Genomic DNA, 18,702 nt, shown 5'->3' with positions numbered 1-18,702 from the left:
GAAATCAGGGAATTTCACATGTGAAAGACAGTGGCAGAATTACAAGGCATTCTTGTTTACTTTTGCAAAGAAGATGGTAAAACAGTGAAGCAATTTCAAATTCTGGTTTGGTTTCTTTGCCACTTTCCCACAACTGTAGTTTCTATTCACACAGAACGAAGGACTAGAACAGCTCAAATGTTTGATACAAGATAAAACAAGTACTGGTTTTAATTAGGGATGCGTATAATTTTATGCATGGCTAAAACATTATTTCTACATCTCTATTCCATGATCGGTCTTTATTAATATTATCGATTTATTATTAAGGTGTTATAAACAATAGCCACCGTCCCCCTGGAGCGTTAGTTCTCAAACTCCAGCTTATGTTAAGTTAAAAGCAGCTGGAGGACTTATTACAATGCAGATCGCTGGGCCTCACTTCTGCCTTTCTTATTTAGTAGGTATGGGGTGGGGGCCCAGAAGTTACATTTCTAACAAGCTTCCAGGTGATGTTCATGTTTGGGGACTAGACTTTGAAAACCATGTTGTAGAGTTAAACCATCCTTGAGTGAGCCTGTTAGATAATGCTCCTAAATGACATTAACATGGAATATATACAGCCTGCCTTTCTTTTCTTTCCTTCCCTTCCCCTTCCCTCCTACCTTCCTTCCTTTCTAAGATTTACTTATTTGAGAGAGAGAGAGGAAGTGAGTGCATGTGTGTGTAAGGGGGCGGGGGAGGCAGGGAGAAGAGAGGGAGAGAATCTCAAGCAGACTCCCTGCTGAGTGCAGGGTCCCACATGGGGCTCCATCCCACCACCCGTAAGATCACAACCTGAGCCTAAGCCAAGAGGCATACGCTCAACTGACTGCGCCACCCAGGCACCCCATACAGAGTTTCTTCTATGCACACTCAGTATATGACTATATGGAAACCCTCATTTTGGTTAATAAAGTAAGGACAAAGGTCCAAAGTGGGCTTTCCTCAACAAATGCTTTGCTCACAGGGGTGCTGAAAAGAGCCCTCACATTTTCAGTATGCAAACATTTCTCCTCATCTACAGGTCACTTAACTTATACTTTGCAAAATAAATAAAAGGGAAAAAAAAAGTTCTACCTACTGGCTTTCAGGCAAATAGCTTTAAGACTTATTTACAGCAACATAGGTTACCGGCTAATAGTTCTCCATGACTCTGAAAATAGAAAGACTGACGACTAGGAATTAGGGACTTACAGTAGGTAAAGTTTGAAAACGACTATGAACATGAAAAATTTAACCATGGGACTCATGAGCATACTAATAGATCCAGAAGAAAAATACTGGACAAAAATATTTTATTTTGCTCATGGAATTCCAGAATGTTCTGCTATGTGATTTGCTTTTTTTTTTTTTTTTAAGATTTTATTTATTTATTTGACAGAGAAAGACACAGCGAGAGAGGGAACACAAGCAGGGGGAGTGGGAGAGGGAGAAGCAGGCTTCCCGCCGAGCAGGGAGCCCGATGCGGGGCTCGATCCCAGGACCCTGGGATCATGACCTGAGCCGAAGGCAGACGCTTAACGACTGAGCCACCCAGGCGCCCCTGTGATTTGCTTTTTAAAGGGGGCTTGGTCTAAACTGGTTCTTAACTGGCAATCAAAAGATTTTCCTCTGGATGCTTTCAAATATTTTACAGTAATGATGCCGATGGGGACGTTAAAGCATGAATAACTGCTGAGGTTCCAGGTCACAGTCCCGACTTCGTGTCAGCAACTCTTCACATGCACTCACTTTCACATGCAGGGTAGGTCCAAAGAAAAGCACTCCCTCGCAGCTCCACAGGCAGCACCCTAAGTCCTTCCCACACAGAACTGGCCTCCAGGGCAAAGCAAGACCAGACAGACCAGACTGACCTACAATCCTACCTCACAGCTTCTTTTGTGTGGGTGCTACTTCTCTGTGGTAGCCAGGAGCCTCGAGTTGGTGTGTGCACAGGGGGTGGGAGAGATGAATTTTGCTGAGAGAATCCAAGCTGGGTCTTGGGAAGCTGACCAAGCCTTTGGCTTGATAGAGCTGTCATTATGGTAGTGTGTGAAGTGACTGACCTTGATAGCAAGAGTTCAGAGGTCAGGAAAAGAATAATTTGGAAAGGCATTTCCCAGAACACATTAGCATCTGAATCAAAAAACCTAGAGGGTACGAGAGGACAGGCTAGAAAGTAAAAGGCAAGAAATCCCTCAAAGAAAAACTGCTGGAGTTATAATTTAACTGCTTCTATCTCTAAACTGTTGATTTTATAGGTAATACTTTGTCACAGAAACAAGGAAAACGTGTTTCACAGTTTTATCGTTTGAGGAATGGAGAGACAAAAAGGAAAACTGAGAACATTTTACAATTTCTGAGTATAAAGTCTGTCTTGGGCTGTAAACACCTGGAAGACAAATAATTATTCAGAACGGTCTCCAAAGTACACAGCCAAGGTCCACAGGGGTTCTGTCTGGAAAAGATAACAGTCTCTCTCCTGATAATGAAAATATGTCCAATTTACCATCAATGTGGCCAATAATAATTACAATAAGCCTTTGCATTTATAGAGATGCCCTCAGAAGATACAAAAATATAATGCTTATTTTACAGAAACAAAGTAGGAAGCAAATATAAAGCTATTATTTGGCTAAGTCACTAGAGAACCCCTAAACAGCTTTCTAGAACTTGGCTCTAGTCAAGTATGCTGTTTAAACAGTCTAAAATAGAGATTTAAGTTACAAGGAACATGGTACCGGATGCAGAACACTAAATTCTTCTGCACAGGCATGGCCTTCTTTGGGACCTCTGCCAGCACATCCCTCCCATGCTGAGCTAAAGAGCCTCCTGGAAGAGGAGGGGTACACAGGAAGGGACATCCTGTATCTATTTCAGTCCCAGAACTTAGCACACTGTGTTGAAATTATCCATTTAGAGTCTCCCAGTAAGATTTTACTATCCTAAAGGGCAAGAAGTATTTCTTATGAAAATGCTGAACTAAACCCAACCCTGGACACCAAATGGTTAAAGATCCCTCCTGAGTTGGGATAAGAAGTGGCTCCAGTTAATCACAGCCTACGCTGGAGGCATCAGCCAGTAACTCAGCAGGGGTAAGGCCCAACACTTTTTGGGGTGTCTCCCTTACACGGCCATTTTTTTTTCTTTTCCTATTTCATTCTTCAGTTGCAAAATGGCCAGAAAGTTACTGACCGATATCAAAACAATTCACTGATGTTAGACAAAGCCTGTCTGGATCTCGGGCTTTAGGGCTTAGATTTTCATTATTATAATTATACCCACATCAAAACATCACTCCTTGGGTCATTTACAGAACATCCAAAACAAGAGGAACTTTTATAATGGGCATGAGAAACGTTTAGATCCTGTATGCCTGCCACAGGCATTAACAAAAAGAAATTCCCTATTGGCATTGTTTTCACTTCTAAATAAACCCACCAGAAAGGCCACTTGATGAATAGGGTAGCACTTATCAGCTAAAAATTAACAACATGAAACCAATAATAGTTCCTTGTTACCATTTCAAGTAGTCTTTTTGATTCAATTTCTCCTGGAAGAGAAGAGGCCCACAGTCTGCTTAATCTGATAACTTGTTAATTGCAGTTCTAATGGGGGTTGGAGAGTGGGTACCCTTTGAAGTGGCTGTGTTTAAAAGTAAAAACAATGTTGCTAGTCATAAAGTTTCTGGCCTGGTGTCAAAACAGGAAAATCCTAGTCAGGCGGGAGAGCCAAACTGAAATATGGTATAATCTTATTTATTCTCTCTCCTGGAAGACTAGGGTTTACCCAGATTTGTGCTATGCAAATTTTCCCACTCTTCTCTCCAGCAGGAGAGAATGTGTACCCACCTTAGAAAAGCATGTATTCTGGAAAAATCCCAGGTTCTGAACTTTATACATAAACAGGAAGGATTCCTTCCTTTCCTAGGGGAACCCACTGGCTCTGCTCTCATGCACATCTCCCGAGACCACCACAGATCCAGGTTGTTTCCAGGACTGCAAATGGCTAGAGGAGACAAGGAGAAATCACCAACTCATAAAGAAGATTAACCAGGAACGGGTCCAGGGATCAGGAAGTTGCTAATGTAACAAAGAACTTAAAAGTAGTAGCTTAAGTATATCCTATGCCTTCTTCACAGAGATTATTAACACCTGGAAGTGGTATCTGGGCACCTGGGTGCCTTCCTTCTATGAAAACAGAAAAATGTTTAAAATACTTCACAGTCATTTTAATCAAAAGCAAATCATCTTAATAAAAACACATAACTGGCCTTAAAAATAAATTGTAACAAATTGTGAAAAGAATCCAAATTCATTAGTGTGCTACTTCTTTCTTCATAAATCAGATTTCCTTTAAAAATCCATGCGTCCATACAGAAGTCCTGACTCGACACAGTTTATAACTTTTTTTTTTTTTTTAAGATTTTATTTATTTATTTGAGAGAGAGAGAGAAGAGCAGGGGGAGGAGCAGAGGGAGAGCAACGAGTCTGACACGGGGCTTGACCCCACGACCTGAGATCATGACCTGAGCTGAAATCAAGAGTCAGATGCACAGGCGTGGCCTTCTTTGGGACTTGTGTGTGACTGAGCCACACAGGCGCCCCTCTAACTTATTTTAAACATGCCGCCTGCTGTCTGGAAGCACCAGTCGTTCTCTTCTTGGTGCTGTACGTTCTCCGTACGCACTGACTGGTTTACTGCCTGTTCACACCTGTCCCTGCTATAGAGCTGGGACAGCACCGGCCACACATGCGCAATAAAGAAAGGCATGAAAAGGAATACAGACGGATGAATGCAATCACTTTTCAAGCTCTGGGAACTTGAGGATAACTTCTGACTACTCCCCACTCCATAGCTAGTACTTCAGTATATGTAAAGGTGTCAACTTCATCAGATTCTATATCCCTTCTCCAGCTGAATACCGTATGGGATAAAATCTGAATAGAAACTAGGAAAGGTAGGTATTACCATCTCTACTCTAAAGGTAAGGCAAGGGGCGCCTGGGTGGCTCAGTCGTTAAGCGTCTGCCTTCGGCTCAGGTCATGATCCCAGGGTCCTGGGATCAAGCCCCGCATCGGGCTCCCTGCTCCGCGGGAAGCCTGCTTCTCCCTCTCCCACTCCCCCTGCTTGTGTTCCCTCTCTCACTGTGTCTCTCTCTGTCAAATAAATAAAATCTTAAAAAAAAAAAAAAAAAGGTAAGGCAAATGAGATGTTAAATAACCCATTTAAGGTTGCCAGTTACTGAGCAACAGAGATCTGATGCAAACCTGTGTCTGCCTGGCACAAAAACCAAGCTCTTAATGGTGTTACCAACCAGCCTCCCTCCCTCTTCCAACACATTCTTCCCATCACTTTCGGTGGGGAGGCCCTCATTATGAGCAGTATCTTTAATTATTAGACAAGCAGACGTTCCTCCCCAACCCTCTATAATACTTAGTTACATCATTAGATCTTCCTACTTAGAGCAGGACTAAGTGAACAGAGGACTCTCTGGGATACTCACCATATCTAGAATATTCCTTTTCTTTTTTTAAAGATTTTTATTATTATTATTTTTAAGTAATTTCCACAGCCAGTGTGGGCTCGAACTGACAATCCCGAGATCAAGAGTCACATGCTCTACCGACTGAGCCATCCAGGCGCCGCCCCTAGAATATTTCTTAAAGTTGATAAATGGGTCTTAAGTAAGTAAGAAATGAATGATATGTCCACAAACTTATATGAGAATGTTAACTGCAACTATATTCAAAATAGAAATAACCCAAGTATCCATCAACAGGAGGATGGGTTAAAAAAAAAAAACAGTAGTATATTCACGTTATGGAACACTCACAGCAATGAAAAGGAAAAACCACTGGTAAATGCAACCACACAGATGAATCTCAAACAAACCAAGATGAATCTCAAATCACTTAGAAGTCAAAAGGTGGTTACCTCTGTGGGGAGTGGTATTGATAGGAAAAGGCATGAGGGAACTTTCTGAAGTGATAGAAGTATTTTGTATCTTGACCTGGGTGATAATCACATGGCTGTATACACTTTTTTTTAATGAGTTTTATTTATTTATTCAATTTTTATTTATTTTTTTTTTTTAAGATTTTATTTATTTGACAGAGAGAGACACAGTGAGAGAGGGAACACAAGTAGGGGGAGTGGGAGAGGGAGAAGCAGGCTTCCTGCTGAGCAGGGAGCCCGATGCGGGGCTTGATCCCAGGACCCTGGGATCATGACCTGAGCCAAAGGCAGACGCGTAACCGACTGAGCCACCTAGGCGCCCCTATTTATTCAATTTTTAAAAAGATTTTATTTATTTATTTGACAGAGAGAGAAAGCGAGAGAGGGAACACAAGCAGGGGCAGAGGGAGAGGGAGAAGCAGGCTCCTCGCTGAGCAGGGAGCCTGATCTGGGGCTCGACCCAGGACCCCGGGATCATGACCAGAACCGAAGGCAGACGCTTAATGACTAAGCCACCCAGGCACCCCTCAAATTTTTTTTTTTTAAGAGAGCACACATGTGTTGGGAGAGGGGCAGAGGGGAAGGGAGAGAGAGAAAATCTTAAGCAGGCTCCACGCCCAGCACAGAGCCTGACGTGGGGCTTGATCTTACAACCCTGAGATCATGACCTGAATTGAAATCAAGAGTCAGGGACTTAACCAACTGAGCCACCTAGGTGCCCCTACATATTTTTTTTTTTTTAAGATTTATTTGAGAAAGAGAGTGGTGGGGGGAGAGGGAGAGAGAGAACCTCAAGCAGACTTTCTGCTGAGTGCGAAGTGCAGAGCCTGACGCAGGGAGGGCTCAATCCCAGGACTCTTGAGATCACGACCTGGGCTGAAATCAAGAGTTGGACCTTCAACCGACTGAGCCACCCCACCCAGGCATCCCTGTATACATGCTTTTACAAGTCGGAGCTGTGTACTTAAGATTTGTTCATTTTACTATATATAAATTATGTCTTAAAAAAGTATCGTTGAGAAAAAAAGAACAGCTAATGTCTGAGCTGATAGACTGAACTATCAACCATGTTTATGCCACTGTCACATGGCATCACCCACCGCTTTAACCAGTAAACAGAAAGACCACTGATCCACTGCCAGAAAATTCATTATGTGAGGTCTTCAAGAACATATTCCTCAAATAAAATGCAATCATGCTATAACTCACACATGTAAATCAAACAAACAGCAAGAAACATTTTAAGATTGGGCAATGGATTTCAGAAACCTTACTAAAATGGGAAAGAAGACAAAAAAGGAACACAGCATAAAAGCCAACAAATCAAATATAAAATCCATAGCCCATAACCACTTCTAGAGAGAATTATGGAACAGAGGAAATTATCCGGGGCACTGCTTGTGTGAAAAGTAGGATTCATTAAAGCAACAGTTCAGGAGTTCATTTCCCAAAGAGATGAGAGGTAGCTTCTAAGCTTTGAAAGGATAAGGTAGTATCCAAGGATTTGTTGATATTTCAAGTTAATAAATGACCCATCACAACCCTCGCCCACCAAGAAAGACCACCCAATAGATCCTTTACAAATCTTCTCAAAGTTACAAGAGCTAGAAACCTTGAGAAACTGGACCAATCCTGACTGTATAGAGAATAAACAACCAAATAATATGCACTGGGCAGGAGCTGGTACAAGGCATTGCTGAGTGTCCTAAAAACCAACAGTGTCATCCATGCGGCAGGAGTCAGGAATAAAATCTATATAGCAACGGAGATACATAGGGATAAAGCATCATGCAAAATGAAGTTTACTGTGCTCATAACACACCAAGTGCTGTTGGGGGGAGGGGAGGTTATGTGGATACCTGAGAAAAACAGGAACACTAGATGGTCTGAGAGTTTTACTGCACAGGAAACCCAAGAGCCACCAAAAACTGCTTGTCAAGATGGTAGGCAGACAGGATAACAGTGTGCAGATATGAAAGCCCAGAATTCTCTCCCTCTCTCTTTGTTAAGACTTTGTTTATTTATTTGACGGGGGGGTAGTGGGGGGGCAGGCAGGCAGAGGGAGAGGGACCAGCAGACTCCCCGCCGAGCAGGGAGCCCAATGCAGGACTCGATCCCAGGCCCCTGGGATCATGACCGGAGCCAAAGGCAGACGCTTCACCGACTGAGCCACCCAGGCACCCCTAATGACCTGTTTTCAGAACAGAGAACAGGAGCTTGGAGTGTATTTGAAAGGCATATGTGTCCTCTTGTTATATGGTCCGATATTTACCAGTTGATAAGCATCCACCTCTCTCTCATCTCCACAGAACTGGCATTCTCAGAACACATCTGCATATAATGGTAATTTAAAAAAATGTATAAAGTGTTTAGATGCAAAACAATACTAAAAAGCAGAATCTAATGCCTATGAGTAAGTACACTAATACATTATTTTTAAAATTCCACATTCAGCTATTTCAATGTTAACACTGACACCTGGGACCTACACTGAGGAAAGGACTGTGTGATCTTTTCTAGAACAGACTCTCCTGGTTAGCTGTTTTGGTTATACCTGGTGCCAGGTATCAGTCCCACACTCCCTTACTTGTTTTGACATTTCCTGGACACGTTACCACAGCTCAGGAAAAGGCAGTAGAGAACCTAAGACTAAACTTTTCTACCAGACACAGGACAGCACAACATCAATGGATCCAAGAGCCCTATGTGCATCATTTTTAAGGTTTCATTTACATAGGAAGAGAAACAATGACACTCTGGGCAGTTATTTCTGGACAGTTCCAGAACTTTCCAGCTTCTAAGGCTATCCTGGCCTTCCCACAGACATCTGATACGACCGATATGACCAATACTCTTTCTTTTTGCTATCCAACTCCAAAAGTAAACTAGTTTTTCTGCTGGATTACTCAGTGATTTTGGAAGATGTTATTATTCATTTAGGGAACAGTCCTAATGAAACAAAATTATTTCCAGTAGAGCTTTTGGCTCTGGGTAGCTGGAAAGATCTGGATGTGCTAGGTCATAATAAAAAAGATGTTGTCTTCAGCATTCTGCTCCCCACCAAAAAGTTTTAAAAAGTCATGTTGATATTTAAAAATTTCCTAAGCTTTGAAAATTTTTCTTCAAATGACACACCCTCTGCTCATTTTCCTTTCCTGACTCTGATGATAAACATAACAGCCAGATAGCTTAGTTATTCCCCCCAAATTCCATGGAAGATCAAGGACCAAGGACAACTACAAATAAAGGGAATCACAGGAAAAGAAAGAAAAATAAACTAGAAAAAAAAAATTTTTTTTTTTAAGTAGGCTCCATGCCTGGCATGGAGCCCAACATAGGGCTTGAACTCACGACCCTGAGATCAAGACCTGAGCTGAGATCAAGAGTTGGACGCTTAACCAACTGAGCCACCCAGTGCCCTGAAAAAATAATTTTTAAGAAAGGGAAAAAAAAAAAAAGAAAAATTTTACAGTAGAGCAATCTAAGATACACCATCTCAGCCAGGTGATCAAGGTTATCAAAAGCAATAAATCATGTTCATAGTATGTTCTCTTGATAGCATGTGATGAGAAGGATGCTCTACTGCTGTGGCGGTTCCTCCTCAAACCCCGTAACTCGGGGTGCCTGGGTGGCTCAGTCGGTTAAGCGTCTGCCTTCGGCTCGGGTCATGATCTCAGGGTCCTGGGATCGAGCCCCGCATTGGGCTCCCTGCTCGGCGGGAAGCCTGCTTCTCCCTCTACCACGCCCCCCTTTCTCTTTCTAATAAATAAATTTTTTTAAAAACCCCGTAACTCTAATCTAACCGTTAGAAAGACCTCAGACAAACCCAAACCGAATGACAGTCCACAAAATATCTGACAGTACTCCTCAAAACTGTCAAGATCATCAAACAAGGAAAGTCTGAGAAACTGTCATAGGCAGGAGGAATCTAAGGAGACATAAAGACTAAATGTAATGTATCCTAAGATGGGATCTTGGAACAGATAAAAGACTTTAGATTAAAAAAATAATAATAAGGGGGCGCCTGGGTGGCTCAATGGGTTAAGTGTCTGCCTTTGGTTCAGGTCATGATCTTGGGGTGCTGGGATCGAGCCCCGAGTCCGGCTCCCTGCTCAGCGGGAGTCTGCTTCTCCCTCTCCCTCTGCCACTCCCCCATTTGTGCTCTCTCACTCTCTCAAATAAATAAAATATTTTTTAAAATAATAAGGAAATCAGAGTAAAGTAGGGACTTTTTATTTAATAATAATGTATCAGTACTGGTTCATTCATTGTCATAAATGTACTATACTAATGCAAGATATTAACAATAGGGAAAGCTGGGTGTGGGTATATGGGAACTCTGTTCTCTTCTAAAATAAAAAGTCTAGGGTGCCTGGGTGGCTCAGTTGGTTAAGCGACTGCCTTCGGCTCAGGTCATGATCCTGGAGTCCCTGGATCGAGTCCCGCATCGAGCAGGGAGCCCGCTTCTCCCTCTGACCCTCCCCCCTCTCATGTGCTCTCTCTCATTCTCTCTCTCTCAAATAAATAAATAAAATCTTTAAAAAAAAAAAATAATAAAATAAAATAAAAAGTCTATTTAAAAAGTTTTTAAAAAATAAGTAACGTGAAATAAATTATAGAAAAAATAAAACTAGGGGCGCCTGCGTGGCTCAGTCGGTTAAGCGTCTGCCTTCGGCTCAGGTCATGATCCTAGGGTCCTGGGATCAAGCCCCATGTCGGGCTCCTGGCTCAGCAGGGAGCCTGTTTCTCCCTCTTCCTCTGCCTCTCCCCCTGCTCTCTCTCTCTCTCTCTCTGTATCTGTGTCTCAAATGAATAAATAAAATCTTTAAAAGAAAAAAAAGAAAAAAGAAAACTACTCACAGCATGACAGAGTAGAAAGAACACAGACTTTAGAGGCAAAATCTTGGGTTTCAATCACTGCTCCATCATTTATTGGCTGTGTGATCTTAGGTAAATTACTAGGTGATTTTCTGAGCTTCAGTTTCCTCATCTGTAAAATGGGGATAGTAGTAGTGCCAACCTAACTGGGTTGGTTTGAAGGTTAGATAGTATGTTTAAATAATCTGAGACCACCAACATTCCACCCCCAAAACCCTCTCAAGGGTGTCCATACACATTTCCTCAGACAGCAGGCCACTCCTGACTAACCAGGGTGTAAAAGGTAGCTCTTTCTACAAAGAAGCAGTTTAAGAGAGCACAGAGCAGCCATCCTTCCTTAACAACAGTTAGGGAGTGCAGCTCTGCATATTACACATTCACCTAACAGACTGTGATAACAAAGTGAGGTCACAGATTGCACATGAGAAAGCCAAAAGATTTCGTAGGGATCCAGGATTTCCAAATTTAGCTAGGTTTAGAATCAACTGGGACATTTTCTGTTTTTTTAAAAAAATCCATCACTCTATCCCCAACCCCTTGAGATAAGGTGAGTCTGGTATGAGGTTGAGGAATCTATTTTTTTTTTTTTTTTTTTTTAAGATTTTATTTATTTATTTGACAGAGAGAGAGACAGCGAGAGCAGGAACACAAGCAGGGGGAATGGGAGAGGGAGAAGCAGGCTTCTTGCCGAGCAGGGAGCCCGATGTGGGACTCGATCCCAGGACCCTGGGATCATGACCTGAGCCGAAGGCAGACGCTTAACGACTGAGCCACCCAGGCGCCCGAATCTATTATTTTTAGTATTTTTAGATGACTTGGATAAAAGTGATCTGCTATGGGATTTTTAGAAACAGTGATCCTGTCTCTTCTTCTTTCACAGAGAAGGAAATGGAGGCCCAAAGAATGCAGAAGTGATTAAGGATTTTAAGTTCAGAGGCAAGCGGTCCAGGAGTGGCAAAGCCAAGACCAGAACACATGGCTCGTGGCTCGGTTGTGTATCTCTGTCTTGAGTGTTTTCTAAAACAAAGGTCCCGAACCATAAGCTGTCAATTGGAATTTCATGTGTGACTGACAGGGAAGAAAATGAAAAGCAAAAGGATTTATTGGGCAAGAAGATTCTATGGGGAGAATGTAGTGGGAAAATCTACTGTGCTCAGGGACTAGTTAACAGAGATGACAGACTGGGCTTTAAATCTTCCCCTAACAGTTACCGACTCTCCTACCTGTTGAAAATTCGAACACTGAAACTTGTTCCCCTTTTGTAAATGGGTATGGGCTAATGTTTAAGAAGTTTTGAAAAATCAGGACACTCCAATTTTAAGTGTGAAAATGTATGCTTGAGGGGCGCCTGGGTGGCTCAGTTGTTAAGCGTCTGCCTTCGGCTCAGGTCATGATCCCAGGGTCCTGGGATCGAGCCCCGCATCAGGCTCCCTGCTCGGCGGGAGGTCTACTTCTCCCTCTCGCACTCCCCTTGCTTGTGTTCCCTCTCTTGCTGTGTCTCTCTCTGTCAAATAAATAAATAAAATCTTTAAAAATAAAAAATAAAAAAAATAAAAATGTATGCTTGAAAATCTCTACTGTGATTTGAAGTAACCAAAAAAGGCTGTGACTGATGATATTATATATTAAACAGATGCCAAAATTAGCCTCAGTCTGACGAACGGGTATTTTAGAAACAGCGGTTTAAACATTAGTCTTCTGAAGAACCTATCCCAAGAACTGTGCAGTTGCTTTGGGAACCAAACACAGGCTGATTAAGAATTAAGGTGTTCCCTTAGTACAACACCAGAAGGTGAAACATTCAACTTCCTAGAACCGTCTGGCAAAGACTACAACGTAGACAACTGTACATTCATAATCACCCGCCAGGATTTCCAAAGGCTTCTGTTCTGTCCCACCCTCAGTTATTTTATCTGAGTGATAAAGCAATCAGTAAGAACTTCCACCAGTTCCCACATCTATCCATCCGCCAGCATCTGCAATCACACAACCCTTCCTGTTCCTCTGGATAAGTGGTCAATGCTCCCATCCACAGCTAACCCCTCTGCCTTTCTCACCACTGGAGGACAAAGCTCTAACAATCCTTCCCCTCCATCCACACCCATTCCTCTCTCTAGATCATTCCCATCAGCATGAATATGCTATACAATCTGTCATCTTAAAAATAAATCTCTCAATTCTACATTCCCCTCCACTTAGCATCTCATTTCTCTGCTCTCTTTTACAGCAAAACTTCAAAAACTGTAATGCACTGTTTATACTTCCTGTCTTCAATTCCTCTCTTCCCATTGTCTTGAAACCTTTCCAAATACGCTTTCATCCTTATCGCTCATCAAAAATACTCTTTACTAGAAGAACCATGAGAGACAATGGACTCTGAAAAACAAACTGAGGGTTCTAGAGGGGAGGGGGTTGGGAGGATGGGTTAGCCTGGTGATGGGTATTGAGGAGGGCACGTTCTGCATGGAGCACTGGGTGTTATGCACAAACAATGAATCATGGAACACTATATCTAAAACTAATGATGTAATGTATGGGGATTAACATAACAATAAAAAATTTAAATAAAAAAAATAAATTTCTATTGTTTAAAAAAAAAAAATACTCTTTACTAATTTTAAGGACAATCCTAAGTCCTCAAATGACTGGACCTCTTCACTGTGTAGGACCAGGCTGATTATCTCCACTCTCCTGGAAACACTTTCCAGTATGGTGACTTCTAAGATGCCACGTTCTCCTGGTTTTCCCCCCACCTCCTTGAGTGTTCCTTTTCTAGTTTTTTGTTGTTTCCCCCTCTCCTCCCTGATCTCCAAATACTGCTATGTCCCAGACTTACCCTCCTCCTCTACTATCTTTACTCACTCCCCTGGCAATCTCACCCTGCCTCGTGGTTTTAAATCCATCCATATGCTAATAACTTCCATTTGACTATCTAGACAAATATCTCTAGCCTACGTGTCTCCCAGAACTCCAGACACATCTCCACCTGGATGTCCAAATGGGTGTTTCAACGTATGTTTCAAACTGAATTTCTCACGTCTCCTGCACTTTGCCAACCTTGACCACCCACACTCTTACCCACCTTAGTTAATGGCAACGCCATTCCTTCAAATGCCCAGGCTAAAAATCCCTAGGGCCATCCTTGACTCCTCTCTGTCTTCCATACTCCACATCCAAACCATGGGCAAATCCTGTTCCCTCTGTCCAATCCATCCAGTTCTTAACTTCCTGACAACACCCTAGTCCATGTCACCATCATTTCTCGCTTAGATTATTGCTACCACTTCTTAGCTGGCCTCCTCATTGCCACACTTGTCCTCTTACACAGTCTTCTCAGAACCCTAAATGACCAGTCACTTCACTCAAAAAAAATGTGAAAAAGCCCCTACAACAGCCAGGATGTCCTACATGTATGACACATTTCCCTCCATTATTTGCCCAACCCCCTCTGCCAGTATACTCTCCTTTCTTCACCCAGTGCTAGTCACACTGATTTGTCATTATCCCTGGACTGTCCCAAGCACACTCCTACCTCTGGACCTTTGCACTGGATATTCCCTCTGTTTGTAATGTTGTTTCCTTAGATATTCATTTGGTTCACTTCTTTTACCCAATCAAGTCTTTGATCTAATGTTGCCTCCTCCGTGAGGTCTACCCTAGTCACCCCAGGTGTAGTCCCCCTATCCCTGACCCCCTTAACCATGCTATTATTTCGCTTCAGTAGCTTAATCATCTTCTAACATATTATATTATATTGTCATTTATTTATTATTTTTTTTAAAGATTTTATTTATTTGAGAGAGAGAGACTGTGTGCAAGGGTAAGCGGGGGAGGGGCAGTGGGAGAGGGACAAGCAGCCTCCCCGCTGAGCACAGAGCCCAACACGGGGCTCAATCCCAGGTCCCCAAGATCATGACCCAAACCAAAGTCAGACACTCAACCGACTGAGCCACCCAGGTGCCCAACATTATTTGTCATTTTAAGTATCTGTCTTCCCTCATTTGGATTTGATCTCCATTACGAGTGGGATTTTTGTCTGTTTTATTCATTCATGTATCCCCAGCATCTGAAACAATACCAGACACAGAGTAGGAAATCCATAAATATTTGCTGTCAGAACAAATGAAGGATGAGAGTAGAATTAACTAAACAAAAGGAAGGGTTATGGCGTCATTTAAGGGAAGGCAGGCACTCTATTTTAAATGTCAAACTCTCACAACAACTAATTATGGGATACCACCCCTTAAATGTATAAAGAAATCAAAACTTAAACTTCTTCCAAATATTTATTCTCCATTTTAGCCAATGGGCCCACTATCTACCTAGCTGCCAAACCTGAAACCTAAATCAGTCTAGACTAACCCTCTCACCCTCACAGAGCCAATCCACCAAGAAGTCCTGTTGATTTTATTATAAAATTTCAGCTCAAATTCATATGCTACCCTTTCTCTCTACCACTAGGACTCTAGTCCAAGTCATTACCTCTTCTCACCCATACCACTGTGATGGCCTCCTAGCCGGTCTCTGTTTTGTTCTTGTGACTTCTTCAATCCATTTCCTAAATGGCAGCAAAAGTGTTCTTTAAAATGTAAATTGGATAATATTCCTCTGCTTAAAATTTCAAAATCTCCCAGACCTTGGGGTGGGAATGAATTGCCTCCTGTCTACATCTCAACTCCATCTCCACCACTCTACTCCTTGCTCATCACGCTACATCCACAAAGGTCTGCTTTCAGGTCCTCCAATATGTCCTATTCTTTGCTGTCCCAGGGTCTTTGCACATGCTGGTCTCACTCTCTCTTCATCCTTCAAATCTCAGCAAAGAATGTTGCCTCCTGTTTAAAGTAGCTCTTCCCCTCTTATTCTCTCTCATTCCTTGTTTTCTTCATACTTTGTTTGTTTTTGTTTCTCCCCCAATACAATATAAGCTTCATGAGAGGAGGGGCTACAATATTAGCTGTAAAGGGAGGAGGAGGTACCTCACTGGAAATGCCTGAGAAGCAGCAGCTGTAGGTAGGTGTAAGTCTCACTCAGCTGTTTTGTCTCACTCAGCTGTAGTAAGTCTCACTCAGCTGTTTTGTGTGTGTGTGTGTTTTTTTTTTAAGATTTTATTTATTTGAGAGAGAGACAAGAGATAGCAAAAGCGGGGAGGAGAGGGAAAAGCAGGCTCCCCGCTGACCCGGAGCCTGACACGGGGTTCGATCCCAGGACCCTGGGATCATGACCTGAGCCAAAGGCAGACGCCCAACCGACTGAGCCACCCAGGCGCCCCTGTTTGTTTGTTTGTTTGTTTAAGTAGGCTCCACACCCAATGTGGGGCTAGAACTCACAACCCTGAGATCAAGAGTCACATGTTCTACCGACTGAGCCAGCCAGGCCTCCCGAGGTCTCACTCAGCCATGAGAGCTGTCATTCTAACACTGGTCACTACCATGCTCCCTCCAGATGGAGCACTTACATCATTTCAAAAGGAACTAACAAGGTTTCAGGGGCAAGTCACATTAATTCCAATGGCTATGGACTGAACTGTGTCCTATCAAAATTCGTATGTTGAAGCCCTAACACCAATGTGATGGCCTTTGGAGATGGAACCTTTGGGAGATAATCAGATTTAATGAAGTTATAAGGTTGAGGCCTTTATAATGGGACTAGTGCTCTTATAAAAAGAGGATGAGACACCAGAACTCTACCTCTGCCAGGTGAGGACAGAGCAAGAAGGCAGCTGCCTGAAAGCCAGTAAGACAGCCCTCACCAGCACTGTGACTTTGGACTCCCAGCCTCCAGAACCATGAGAAATAAAGTGTTGTTTAAGCCCCTAGTCTATGTTACTTTGCTATGGCAGCCTGAGTGGGTTAGGACACCACCCAAAATGAGAAGGCTCCAGTCTCACCTGCACTATCAGCAAATAAACAAGGAAAGAGACACCTGATGCACCAGCACTCTCCAGAAAGACTCTCCACTCCAAATGAAACTGCCCCCTCCGGCTTGTCTGATGCTCTTCTTCGTACCGCTACACTTTCCCGAAGACTGAACCCTGTTTAGGCTATTGCTTTGAATACTCACTGCTGACAAATGCTCACACGTGAGAAGACTTCACAGCTGACACCACAGGGTGGCAGGCACCCTCCGGAGGCTTCAGCCACCTTCCAACCTACCCACCTCCAAGCACTAAAATGGGTGCGTCAGGCACACCAAGGCACATCAACAACTGTATTTTGTTCAGAAAGACTCGCTGATGTTTGTTATGAAGTAATTTTGGTTGGGACTCATGACAGCAGACAGAAACATTTCCTCAGGCAATCTTCCCATGGGATTTCTGCCTGAAGGAGAATCTCATAGTTTTGGTTTTTTTTTTTAAGATTTTATTTATTTTTTGACAGAGAGAGACACAGCGAGAGAGGGAACACAAGCAGGGGGAGTGGGCGAGGGAGAAGCAGGCTCCCGGCCGAGCACGGAGCCTGATGCGGGACTCGATCCCAGGACCCTGGGACCATGACCTGAGCCGAAGGCAGACGCTTAACGACTGAGCCACCCAGGCGCCCCTCATAGCATTCTTTATTAAAAACTAGTGCTTGTTTGTTTGTTTAAAAAGTAGACATTTCAAATAGCTGTTTTTCCCCCTTTAAAGCTAGGCTTTAATTGTAGATTAGAGTGAAGTGGCCAGCAGATTCTTCGAGACACTTTGTTAGAAAATTAAGCCTTGAGGAGTTTCTATGTTTTATAAAAGGAAATAGTCTAACTTTGTATTTTTATTTTTTACTTTATTTTTTTGAAAGATTTTTATTTGAGAGAGAGAGCGTGCGCATGCGGGTGCACAAGAGTGGGGGAGAGGGAATGGGAGAGACAGAATCTCAAGCAGATTCCCCACCGAGCACGGAGCCTGATACGGGGCTCAATCCCATGACTGTGAGATCATGACCTCAGACAAAACCAAGAGCTGGATACTTAACCAACAGAGCCACCCAGAGCCCCTGACATTGTATTTTTAAAGTCAGTTATTTCTCTGATACTTCAAAACATAGTCTTAGTGGTTTAAAAAAAAGAAGTCCCATGTCTACCTTACAGGGAGAAATAAGGGAAAATAAGCACAGTAGTTAGCAATGGGTTATGAAGGTCCCACAGTCCAGAGCTTCACTTCTAGAAGAAAGAGCAGTGCTTAGTTCAAATTATCAAAGGCATAAAGCTTGGTTACAAAATAGAGAAAGAAAGTATTAGTATTTTGTGACTGGAATAATCAAAGCTGCTCTGAAATGGGACCTGGACACCAAGTACAGTGGCAACAGGATGCTTAAGCTGAAGAGATAGTCTACATTTCCAAATATTAATCAGTATTACACAAAGTGCAACAGGGGACAAAGGGATAGAAAAGGAAACTCTCCAAAGTACACAATTCTGAGGGCCCTAAAATAGTACCAACTTCCAAAAATTTTAAAAGATTAACACTTGGTCATCTTTTTAATGATTTTAATAAAGAATTTCATCTATGCAAACCCCAACCCCACCTGTGAGTACCTGCTGTCAGTAGGATCCTGCCTCCTATGTTTGCCTACTGCAGGGGAAGGAATAGGAGCTTACAGCTTTGGGGGAGCAAAATACAGCTTCATCTCATAAAACGGTTTTAAGTCCCTGGCCTAGACATTCATAGCAGTCATTACACAAAAAAAGGGAAGCATAAACTAGCCTTCCCAACCCACTGGAAAATAGAATCATCTAGTCCTACTCCGTATTTGTCCCAGAGAGATGCAGTCACCTGTTCACAGATATATGGAGAACTGGCTATTATGCCAGGAAATGAAACTCAGGGCCCTTTCTACTATACCAAGTCGCTCCCCATCTAGTAATCAAAGTAGTAAATCAAGACCTAAA

The 18,702-nt window shown here is 42.7% G+C and overlaps 1 protein-coding gene across 1 annotated transcript in view; it reads right to left on the bottom strand.

Annotated features, from left to right (window-relative positions):
- The window catches only part of FBXO42 (F-box protein 42), a 104,540-nt gene that overhangs the window by 15,598 nt on the left and 70,240 nt on the right, over positions 1–18,702 (bottom strand). The window lies entirely within an intron of this gene.

The sequence above is a fragment of the Halichoerus grypus genome, chromosome 5 (genome assembly GCF_964656455.1).
Source record: "Halichoerus grypus chromosome 5, mHalGry1.hap1.1, whole genome shotgun sequence".
In the NCBI taxonomy this organism is placed as follows: Eukaryota; Metazoa; Chordata; class Mammalia; order Carnivora; family Phocidae; genus Halichoerus; species Halichoerus grypus.
The sequence above is the reverse complement of the archived record's forward strand: the minus strand, read 5'-3'. Positions and strand labels throughout refer to the sequence as shown.